Raw genomic sequence first — 12,598 nt, forward strand, 5'->3', positions numbered from 1 at the left:
AGACTATAGGGTGTCAGATTATAGGGTTGGATAGGTTACTTTAGGTTACATTTACTCGTTAACTATCAAATTGTAATCAATAATGTAATCTGACAACTTTGTTGGCCATGTCCATGTAATGTCCTGATTTGAACCTCATGGGAGGAAAAATAATATATTTGTGACTGACCTCCTTGGATAGGCAAAAGGCTTGTACCCTGTACAGATGACAACAGTCTTGCAGACTTCCGTTCATACTAAATGTCATTACAGTATGAATAGAAAACCTATGAAAAGATACACCACGTCTTATAAGTGAATCACATTCGCTATGTGAATCACCAATATAAAGTTATATTCACTTGTAAATCCTGTTGTCATTCAGAAATCAACCTCCCCTGCCTGTTCTGAGACTCTAAACCCGGAGTACATCCCACGGGCATTCTGGGAGCCGTTTAGCGAGACCTGGTCATGGCCGGCCACCCCCACTGTGCTTTCTCTAATGGAGTGCTGGCATGAGTCACAGGTTCAATCCATGGCCGTTAGCATAGAATCACTGTATTGTGTGGGGGCTTTCCACCTCATTCATATCAGCTGTGAGTCAACACCCCTGTCCAAGCTGAGGGACCCGCAGGCGAAGCCGTGGCAAATGGAGGTGTCTCCGGCCCATTAGGTCAATGCAGTGAGATTGTGTAGTGTGTGATGTTTGACTTCGCCCTCGGTCTACTACCACACGGATACGTCCAACATCTCTTCTGCTGTTTCTGCTAGGGAGTAGGAGGCTTTTAAAAGCCTCCTACTCCCCAAAGGTGCAGACTCCGGCCGCAACACCTGAACCAATAGGGGAGGGTCTGGGTGGGCATCTATCCGTGGTGGCGGCTCTGGTGCGGGACGTAGACCCCGCTCCACCTCTGGCTCACCCCACTTTGGTGGCGCCTCTGGTGCGGGGACCCTCGTTGCGGGTCCCGGACTGGGGACCCTCGTTGCGGGCCCCGGACTGGGAACCCTTGTTGCGGGCCCCGGACTGGGGACCGTCGCTGGAGGCTCCGGACTGGAGACCATCGCTGGAGGCTCCGGACTGGAGACCGTCGCTGGAGGCTCCGGAATGGGGACCGTAGCTGGAGGCTCCGGAATGGGGACCGTCGCTGGAGGCTTCGTGCCCTGGATCATCACTGGAGGCTTCGTGCCATGGATCATCACTGGAGGCTTCGTGCCATGGATCATCACTGGAGGCTTCGTGCCATGGATCATCACTGGGCCGTGGAGACGCACTGGAGGTCTGGAGAGCAGAGCAGGGACAACCTGTCCTGGCTGGATGCTCACCCTATCCCGGCAACTGCGGGGCATTGGCACAGGACGCACTGGGCTGTGAGAGCACACCGGAGACACTGTGCGTAGAGCCGGCGCAGGATTTACTGGGCCGAGGAGGCGCACTGGAGGTCTGGAGCGTAGAGCTGGCACCACCCTTCCTGGCTGGATGCTTACCCTAGCCCGGCAACTGCGGGGTGCTGGCACAGGACGTACTTGGCTGTGGACACGCACTGGAGACACAGTGCGCAGAGCTGGCGCAGGATATGCTGCCTAAGTATGATTCCCAATCAGAGACAACCATAGACAGCTGTCCCTGATTGAGAACCATACCCGGCCAAAACATAGAAACACAAATCATAGAAATAAAGAACATAGAATGCCCACCCAAATCACACCCTGACCAAACCAAATAGAGACATAAAAAGGATCTCTAAGGTCAGGGCGTGACAGGTTTAGAGTTTTTAATTGTTTGTGGTCTGCTTGCTTGTCCTTGACTTGACAAAACCTACTAAATGAAGTTCAAGTTCAAGTTTAATTATTAGTCATATGTACAGGATACACATGGTATTCACATCCAACAAAATGCTTACTTGCAGGTTCCTTCTCGACAATGCAACAAAAATAATAAATAAGAAAATATGAGAATATGAACATAAAGTAAATGGCTCAGCAGAATAAAATAAACATTTTAGCATAAGTATTATACAGGAAGGCACACTTTATAGTACAATATTTACACATGTATCAGGGAAGTTACTAGTTTAGATATCCATGAATGATGTGTGTATTTTGGTAATTCGAGAGCTTTAGACTATAAAGGTTCTATCTGCATTTTAGTCAAAATGTAGTTATTGACATAGCCTTGTTCTGTTCAATGTTCTCTACCTATATAATACTCTAAACACCCCAATTCATGTTGTTAAGTTCAAAAGAATATAAGATACAAATTGCTGACACCATTCAAACCAATGAGGGTTCGGAACTTTAAAGCCAATTATCTCAGAATCAACTTTTTGCAGATAGAACCTTTTTGTCCCAAGCTCTCGAATTAAAATACGTTCACCTTATGGCAAAATGGGTCTGAACATGATACAGGCTAGAGTACCCTTATTAGTTCAAACAAAGCAATGCGACGCTACAGTCTATTTACCAGCTCTCCTCTCTGCAATGCGAACGACCACAGGACTCCAATCCTGGAATGGCTTAGGAAAGATTTAAATTTCATCACAAGTATTATAATACCATTTTTAATAATCTATAAAATATGACTCTGAATTAGATAACATTTCTTATGCACTCTGGGTCTAACCGAGTATGACTGAGCTGTCTAGAGTATGCCTGACCTTTAAAATGAGACTTGGGTTATGGTGGATTATGGAGAATTTGGGATGTATTTGCATAATGGGAGTGGACTGTTGCACCGTGTTGACCTTTTTCCCATTGCAGACAGTATCCTCCTCTCAAATACTGGTGGAAATATAGGTTGGCCTAGATACCGTTTCTCCTGTCCCTAAAAAATATATCCTTCATTTGGATTGCTAACATTGGAATACCTTTAAAGGCCACTCCATTTCCATGTTCTTCTCACCACTTCTTAGAAGGCTGTCCCATACACATGCCTCCGTGTCCTTGTATACTGTGGGGGACACATCAGCCTATTACAGGCCTTATGCAAAACTTTTCAAGAACTTTGTTTTAAAATCAGGGCCCTTAAAAGAGATCTTCCCTCATTCTATTTATCAGTCAAATGTTAATCATGATAATTTGATGACTCAAGAGGGGATAGAGAGAGGCTGACAGAACCCTACTCCGCGTTTACCACCCAGCTGGAGTCGCTGCAGAAGGGATCCTCCCCTTGTCTCCAAACCTCTTTTCTTCTATTTACAGAAGGGGACAGTGGGGTAAGTTGAGCCATTCTTACATTCAGCATCACTCCAACAAGGGAAATATAGTATTCTTTCTAACAAAAGATATCTACATCCCTGGAAATGATCAGAATTCATGTAAACATTACAGTTTTGAAAACATGGCTTGTCCTTACGGGTTTGTGGTGAATCGAGCCGTGAGACAGGGTAAGTTAAACCGCCTACACATTTCTGTACTGAATAAAATACTACCACTACCCTTTCAAAACCATGTCTATCTTTATTTCCGAAACACAATTCAACACAATCACAATCGCTTTTTTGTCTTCTAATAATTTTAAGCATATTTTAACACAGGCCAGCATACACTTTTTTAAACGCTATTAACATAGGCCCTGTTGTTAGCTCATATCACAGCGATAATACCTTCCATTACGTCTGGGAAGAAAAAATCGTACATTTTTATCAGCTTGCTATTGGCTCAACCATCGGCTCAACTTACCCCAAGGCAAACATTTTGACTATATTACCCCACACAGCTACAAGGATGCACATTCATGCTAGGTTTAGGACCTCATATTGAAGCTTATAGAGACCCCAACTGATGTATAGATTCATCTTAAAAAGTATTTACATTTGTTTAGAAACATGCATGAAGAAACATTGAACATAATCAATTCATGTGACTTGGTGAAAATCCCTTTTTTGGACCTAACTTGCTTACCACTTTTTCAGTGTTGTTTCTTCCTTCACAGAGTCCATGAAATGATGACCTCTTTGTAAGGCCTGGGTGTCGGAGTGCGAAGTCAAAAGCAGGAAACAGCAGGTGCAATAACAAATGTTCTTTAATGAACACGGAGAAACTAGGCCACCCTACTAACACACTGGGTGTACTCCTCAAACAACCCCAGACACAGGGGAAACAAACACAGTACAGTAAACACGTTGAACGAAACAAACACCACTCTTACTAACAAACAATCCCGCACAAAGAAACGTGCGGGCCGGCTGACTAATAAGCCCAACTAATTACACCCTAATACAAAACAGGTGAACCCAATAAACACATAGGGAGGGGAGAAAAGGATCAGTGGCAGCTAATAGGCCGGTGACGACGACCGCCGAACGCCACCCGAACGGGAAGGAGAGCCTGCATCGGTCGAAGTCGTGACACTCTTCCTAAATATTTGGTCACATAATTAATTTTGTGTATGGTTTCCTAGAAACAAGGGTGGCTCAACTTACCCCACTCTCCCCTACAGAGCATTACCCAAATAATCATGAAAAAATATATGTTTTATTGTCACATACACCGGATGGATGCAGTGTGGGTTTAACCAGTCAGCCATAGTAGTACAACACCCCTGGAGAGAATTAGGGGTAAGTGCCTTGCTCAAGGGCACATCAACAGATTTTTCACTTTGTCTGTTCGGGAATTCAAACCAGTGACCTTTCACTTACTGGCCCAACGCTCTAACTGCTAGGCTACTTGCCGCCTTCACTATGAACCTACTCACCGAACAACCTTGTTGGAGTTTGCTGTAGATACGTCACTTATCATCAAGTGGGATTTATCGTTGTGTTTGTTTAGAGATTTCATTTAACAAGAAATCTGCCAAAACCCTTTCTCCCTGCTCTCTGTCTGGCATTTTAAGGGCACTCACATGGCCTTGGCTTGAGAACAGCCTGTACTGATGCCAGCTAACAACCTTATCCTCTAAAGAAGGCCATGTTCTACTTCAAAGTCCAAGTTTTTTGGGAAAGTAACTTGATTTTGCACACATAGTATTGGTATAAGACATTTTTTCTTCTTCTTGAAATGGTCAATACGCTGCTGTTCTGACAATTACAGTACAAACCAGTCTCAGTCGTTCATAATTAAGATACATAATAGGTCATTAAACATTCATGTCACAGATCATTGACATTATCTCAGAGTCCACATTACTTGGATCAGTGACTAAATGTGGTTTGGGTCAATAGTTCAGACTTCAATAGACTGAGGACATATAATCCATATTCAGGAAGGTATTCCCATGTGAAGCATAGCAATGAAATCCTCCTGTACTTGACATGTTTGGTTCATATTATTTTACCAGAGAGTGTACTTAAAGTATCTCGGTCTAACTCATACCAAAAGGTCACTCTTATTTTTAGCTGTAGCCATTGCCATGCCTCTGGGTGTACAGAACTTGTATGGCAAATAATGAGCAAAGGTTAACATCTTAGTGTTGTCATTCAGCTCAAGACTCTTTCACTGGATGCTTAAAGAATGTTGAGTGGTCAAGCATTTTAACCCAAAGTTTCCCAAAGAAGTTTCAACCCAGCTCTTCCCTTAATTATTATATTATTCCTGCAGAAAAACATAACAAACTCTTTTGGACCTTCCAGAATGAAGTTGCTTTGTTTTAAATGAAGGGGAATCGTTCAAATGAATGAGTAATGCGATCTCCTTCAGCAGACAGCAGTGGAGGCCCAATATAAACGTAATTACATTTATCATACAAATATGTCAGATCTGATAAGTCATCAGGAGAGAGAGGGGGTGGGATGATTCATTTAGTCGTCCGTCCGCGGAGCGAACTGGGGGATATCACATCAACAATTAATATCATTTAGGTTTGGGCTAATCAGATAAGGTGGAAAAGGCTTAGACCAAGATGGAGGCCCCTCTGCCATATCTCTCACTCAGACCCTCATCTATAATGAAGCACTTCCTACGTCTGAGGTGTTTTATAGTTAAACGCTACGTGCTCTTTTTACGAATCGTCTCATGTTCTCTCAATTCCATAATGTGTTTGGTGTTATTTTTTCGGTTTTGCTTAATTTATATGGAGCGTTCCTGTCTTCTTTCATCTTCGCTGGAATCCTCTTTGTGGAACAAGCTTTCTTATTAGTACCCAAGCTTAATGGCACTGTGTTATGTGATGTGTGGCTACACTAACTTCTGACTTTGATTGTGTTGAATGTGGAAACCAGTGTGCAATGAAGAGAGCCTTATTCAGAGAACATACAGAGAGTACAAAAGTATGACGTAGAATCAAGATAATGAGTGTGATATTATTCATTGGTTGAGGTACGTTAACTTCTCAAATGTGCAATCCACACACAGTGCATCAGAGCAACAACAGTGACAGCATCTCATCAACTTTGTTTCCTGCTACCTTTGCTACTTTTTCATAGTTGAATTGTGTTGAATTACACTACCGAAGAGAAGGGGTAGTCAACTTTAGTAACTTCATGAATATAATTATTATTGTTATAGGGAACATACATATAAAGTAGACTGAAAGCCTAGCAGAAAAAAAATAGTACAAAATAATTCTGATTTACCATTTGTCAGACTCTGCGTATAGGGAGAATTCTTAAACACTGTTGTTTTTATCCTCTTGGCAGGCAAAGATTACAGAATAAATTAATGCCCAATTTTACTGAGTCAAGCTGACGTAAGGACAATACAAACTGAAATTGCACAATGGTATTAAAAGGACTAAGCGCTGTCCACATAAGGCTTCATTTTGATTACATTCTCCCTTTTCATCCCATTTCTTAGAAAGACCACTTTCAGAATCCATGTTGATGTCCTTTTTCAAGCTTGCAACAGGAATCTCTCAACGTCCAATGCACACTTAACAGCACATGCCGGTAATTTACTACTCTCTCAAAGCCTTGTCTACATGCTCAAATGGATAGAAAACAGTGATCATAAATCGACCAGAATATGTTTTGATCAGTACTGCACTCTATAGTACTGTTAATGATTTGAAGGCTGGGCTGGGGGTGGGACACAATTTGTCCTCCTTTGTTAATATCAAAAGATTTACCTTGGAGTGATTCTGCTCCATGCATGTACATGCATATCAATGTTATGTAGTGGTTAATTAAAATGCAGTGGGTTTTGCCAGCATTCTCTCCAGCCCACACACACTGTCATGGAAAATTAGGTTGGTATAACCTTGAAATAACCATGTTGATGGTCAGCTCTCCAAAACATCTAGGCTATTCATGGAGCCTACTCAGAGAAATCCAGGCACTAAAATCACTAAGGCATTGGTGAAATACTCACTTTGAAATTAAAATGCATGTTACTAAAATTGGTGTGTGTGTGCTTCTGCTACAGGTAAGCACATGAATGTTTGGTAAAAAACATTTTAAAAGTATAAAAGGTTGCATCTCAGATTTCAGCAAATGAAACATAAATAGTGATGAAAAGAGATATGTTTCATACTTTGGTATGTGTGATTGACTCGCTGGAATTTGTGGCAGTGTTTGTTTGCTTCTTGCAATTATGATAATACGTAGTTTGGTGCATACAGCTGACTGCTGTCCTGTGGCACTTGAAACTGTGGAACTTATGCCTGATAGTCTGGTGTGAATTCTTACTGACCCGTCCAGTGTCCTAGTCACTACTAATGCACCACTTAGAGGAAGGACAGATCTCACTCCACCAGCAATTTTTCTGCTATTTCATACAGAAACACGGGTAACACTATTCACACTATATGAGCAGAAGGCTATTATTTAATAGAGAACAGAAGAGAAGAGATATTAGAGAGCAGGAAAATGTGCCATTTTAACGAGAGTCCAGTCCTATGTAAATAAATAACATTTGTCCCTTTAAGAAGAGCACGAGCCAAACAGCACAGCAGTATTGGGAGTGGCTGAGTAACTTCACTTTGCTAAAATGAAAGTAAAGTGAAGAAACATGTATCAGGCACGGAAACGGTTTCCTCTTCAGAAATCTCTGTACACAGCTACAGTCTTCTATCGCTGTGGGCCTCTTAATAATCTTAAGAACAGTCAACATTAACACAGGTGAGTAGATAAAGGTTAACCTGGCCAACTAAACACGTCATACTGTAGCTTGATCATCTGTTAAAGAGTCACTATACAGAAATCTCGCAGCCGTTTCCTGGTTGCAAAAATTCTAATAGTTCGCCTAATTTCAATTTGTGACAAAACAAGCAAGTATAGTGTAGATAATCAGTGTACCATCTAAACCGCTGTGAAATATATTTTGCATAACCAAAAATATTGTATTTTCAGCTATTTGAAGTTGGTGTACAAAACCGAAAGTATAGAAATAGCACACACAGAACAAATCTACCACTTCTTAGACTTGCTTTCAATGAGAAGTATAAATCTAGGATGAATCTATAACTCACATTTCTATGTGAATTTTGTGGGTCGCCCAAAAAGTTACATATTGCAATTTTAAACACTTGTGCCTTTGGTAAAGGCATTTCCCCTCAATGAAATAGATGGGTTAGCTGACAACTTCACAAAAACAATGCACGCACTTCAATGTGTGATTCTGCATGGCCAGATAGCTATCAACAATGACAAGAAGCTACCATGTGGGGAATCGTAGGTGGCTCGTTTCAGCTCATTGTATCTTTTTATTGATACCTGAGAGATATCCTACAAAGCAGGTTTGAGGAGTTGGCCAAGTAACTTTAGTCAACTATGAGTACAACTCTGGATAACCGGTCATACGAAAGTGGCTCACTTTTTAGCCAGATTAAATTTCTATGGCAATGAATCCTTAAGAACTAACCTGCTCCGGGGCAGGATAACTCCACTTACCCCGAATGAAATGACTGAGACACGAGTTGAGGACCAATGAAATCAGATTCCCTGCTAGATTTGATAGATAACTTTTCCTTCATTTTGATTTCAGCACTGACTTGCCCATGGATTGATGGTTTCAACATTGTCTCAATAAAGAGTTTGGCGTTCCGCTCAGTTACAAGACTGCTAGAGTTAGCGGCAGCCGGGCAAGAAATATCCACCGTCATAGTACAGATGAAGCCTGAGCTTCAATGTGAAGCTAACTGAAGCTTGTGAGCTTTAGAAAACCCTGAGTAGATCTAGCTTTCTTCGTAGGATAGCCCGCATGTCTTGTTATGGGGTGTTTTGACTGATATCACGTCTATGCTAATATGGCAAAAAATACGCTAGCTATCTAACCAACAACTGTAATGAGGTATTTGAAAGACAAGTGCTCACTGTGTAAATTAATTTATGCTTTCAATAAATATTGAAGACAAAATATAGTTTACACATCAACAATTAAGCCAACACCATGTGTTTAGCCCCATAGTTGTGCACACGTTGGTTTTGTTGCTAAACAACAAACCCATCTATGGTAAGAGATATTCAAATGTGCTGGTATCCTGGTAAATGCACTGAAATTAATAATTTTAAAAGATTGGTTGCGATCATTTGAACCAATTCATTGAGTTCAGAAGGTCAACTGAAATTCCAATTCCACAGTCAACATTTTTCCACATTTGACTTTCTGAATTGCCTGAATCTTTTTTTAATTTACCCTGTTCAAAATATATTCTCTGAAGTTGTCTGTTTCGTCATTAGTTTGTATTATAGAGAGCCAACTGATCCCAGGAAATGCTTTATTTTTTCACCTCTGATCTGTCTAGATATGGCCACCTCCAGCAGTCTCCTGTCTGAAGACCAGTTCTTGTGTTCTATCTGTCTGGATGTGTTCACTGAGCCAGTCACCACTCCATGTGGACACAACTTCTGCAAGGCCTGTATAAGACAGTACTGGGATAGCAATGACCTGTGCCTGTGTCCAATGTGTAAGGAGAAATTCCATAGAAAACCTGTGCTTCGCATCAATACTTTCATATCTGAGATGGCTGCTCAGTTCAGGAAGTCAGTTGAAGTGAAGGCCACCAGCAGCCGAGATCAATGCCCTGTTCAACCCCTTGAAGTCCCCTGTGACATCTGCACTGGGACGAAGCTCAAGGCCCTGAAGTCCTGCCTGGTGTGTCAGACCTCTTACTGTGAGACTCACCTGGAGCCTCATCAGAGAGTCCCAGCCTTAAAGAGACACAAGCTGATCAAACCTGTGGAGAATCTGGAAGACAGGACGTGTAAGAACCACGACAGACTCCTGGAGCTGTTCTGCAGAACTGACCAGACATGCCTTTGTGTGTTGTGCTTCAAAACAGACCATATGGCTCATGACATTGTCCCTATAGAGGAAGAGTATGAAGAGAAGAAGGTTCAGCTGGGGAAGACTGAGGCAGAAGTGCAGCAGATGATCCAGGAGAGACTGCAGAAGGTTCAGGAGATCAAACACTTAGTAGATCTCAGCAAGAAAGAGGCACAGAGAGAGATATCAAACAGTGTGCAGGTCTTCACTGATCTGGTGCGATCCATTGAGAGAAGCCAGGCTGAGCTCATTGAGATGTTTGAGGAAAACCAGAAAGCAGTAGAGAGGCAGGCTGAAGGGCTCATTAAAGACGTTGAGGAGGAAATCAATGAGCTGAAGAAGAGAAGCACTGAGCTGGAGCAGCTCTCACACACTGAGGACCACTTTCTCCTCCTCCAGAGCTTCCCATCTCTGTGCACCCCTCCACACACCAAGGACTGGTCTGAGATCTGTGTTCACGTGATATTTGTGTAGGGACTGTGATGAGAGCTGTATCTCAGCTTGAGGAGGCACTTATGAGAGAGGTGAGGAAGTTGTGTGATGCTGAGTTAAAGAGGATTCAGCTGTATACAGTGGATGTGACTCTGGACCCTGATACAGCATATCCCAAACTCACCCTTTCTGAGGATTGGAAACAAGTGAGACATGAAGGCACACTAAAGAAACTCTCTGACAACCCAGAAAGGTTTGATTCTATTTGTTGTGTCCTGGGAAAGAAGGGGTTCTTCTCAGGCAGATTTTACTATGAGGTGACGGTCCAGGGGAAGACTAAGTGGGATTTAGGAGTGGCCAGAGAGTCCATCAACAGGAAGGCAAAGATCATATTAAAGCCTCAAAATGGATACTGGACTGTGGTCCTCAGGAATGGGAATGAGTACAAGGCCAATGCAGGATACCCTGTTACCCTCTCATTGAGAAAGAAGCCCCAGAAGGTGGGGGTGTTTGTGGATTATGAGGAGGGTCAGGTGTCCTTTTATGATGTGGAGGCCAGGTCTCATATCTACTCTTACACTGGTTGCATATTCACTGAAAAACTATATCCATACTTCAGCCCCTGTAATAATGCTGGTGGTAAAAACTCTGCTCCTCTGATCATCTCTTAAGTCAATCTCCAAAATGGTTAGCTGATTGTCATTCTTTAGAGGAGGCCGTGGTACGAAATGTAATTCCACACTTTAAAAGAATATGACCTTTGTCTTGTGATCCCTCTGTCATTTTAAATATGAAATAAAAAGTTAATGCACCACCAATCTTTAAGCGGTTAAGAATAGTTTGATTGATCAATTGCTTAATAAAGTGTTTACTTAACAGTGGGCTTTTACATGTAATGCTGTACATTAGTTACTAGATGAAAGAAAGCAACTGACCTATTGTTTTACATGTTAGTGTCAGGTTTTGGCCAGGATTATTCAGGTTTTGGTCACTAGATGTCACTAATTGCGCCTTTTTGCGCCTTTTTGAACCTTTTGTTTTTCCCTTGTTCTAGTTATTAGTTGCACCTGTGCCTCATTTCCTTGTAGGTATTTAAACCCTTAGTGTTCCTCAGTTCTTTGCTCTGTGTTTGTATGTTAGCACCCAGCCCCAGCCATGCTGTGACCATTTGTTTCTCAAGTTGGATTTTCCTGAGGTACTCTGGTTTTGTTCTTGTTTATTTTTGATTATTCTTTTGAGGTTTGTTTTTTCCCTGCTGTTCTTACCACTTTGTGGTTTTTCTTTGTATCTTGGAGGATATTCATTTTTTCTCTTGGTTATTACTTTTGACGTTGTGGATTTATATTTTTTGCCTGAAGATCTTTTTCCTTTATTAAACCACCGTCTCTAGTACTGCTGTATCTGCCTTATCTTCTGGGTTCTGCCGACTATTAGTGACTGTTTCTCACACCGGGTCCTGACAGTTAGAGTATGTAATTGGGGTAGGTCAGAGGAACAGAATGACCCTCACCACCCCTCACACACTGTAAGACCTGTGTAGTGTTGTGGTATCTCCTCTTCTTGGCCAGAATAGAACCCTGATGATTTTGAGAAATTATTTAGACTGACGGTGAATGTACACTAGATAGCGGTAAATCACTTGTGGGCGTGCTGGCAGTATATGGCATCATCCAGCAGCATGTTCGATTGTGTGTCAAGAATTCAGCATAGCAAGTTTGTATGAAGGTCCGGTTATTAAATGGGTACATAGTTCAATAGTGATATCCTCAAACTCTTTATTGACAAACAAACTTTGCTGCCCTGTTTCCAATTGTCCACATGACTGGGAGAACCTATTCAAGTAAGTAAATACTTTTCGAAAATGAAAAAAATATGTATTATTAGCTAACTAGCTACAGTGCAGGCTAACTCAAATGAGCTGCTAAATGAGCTAGCTAGTTGGCTAGCTAGCTATCTAGCCAACTTAACATACTGTATAGATGGCTAGCTAAGTGAATGAAATATCACCATCTACCTAACTTCGTATTAGCTAGCTATCTTGATGTATTCA

General features: G+C 41.9%; 1 pseudogene; it reads left to right on the forward strand.

Moving 5' to 3' along the window:
* Positions 1-7,850: 7,850 nt before the first annotated feature.
* On the forward strand, positions 7,851-11,368 carry LOC139533936 (E3 ubiquitin-protein ligase TRIM39-like; annotated as a pseudogene).
* Positions 11,369-12,598: the final 1,230 nt, after the last annotated feature.

Source organism: Salvelinus alpinus, chromosome 11 (assembly GCF_045679555.1).
Source record: "Salvelinus alpinus chromosome 11, SLU_Salpinus.1, whole genome shotgun sequence".
Taxonomy (NCBI): domain Eukaryota; kingdom Metazoa; phylum Chordata; class Actinopteri; order Salmoniformes; family Salmonidae; genus Salvelinus; species Salvelinus alpinus.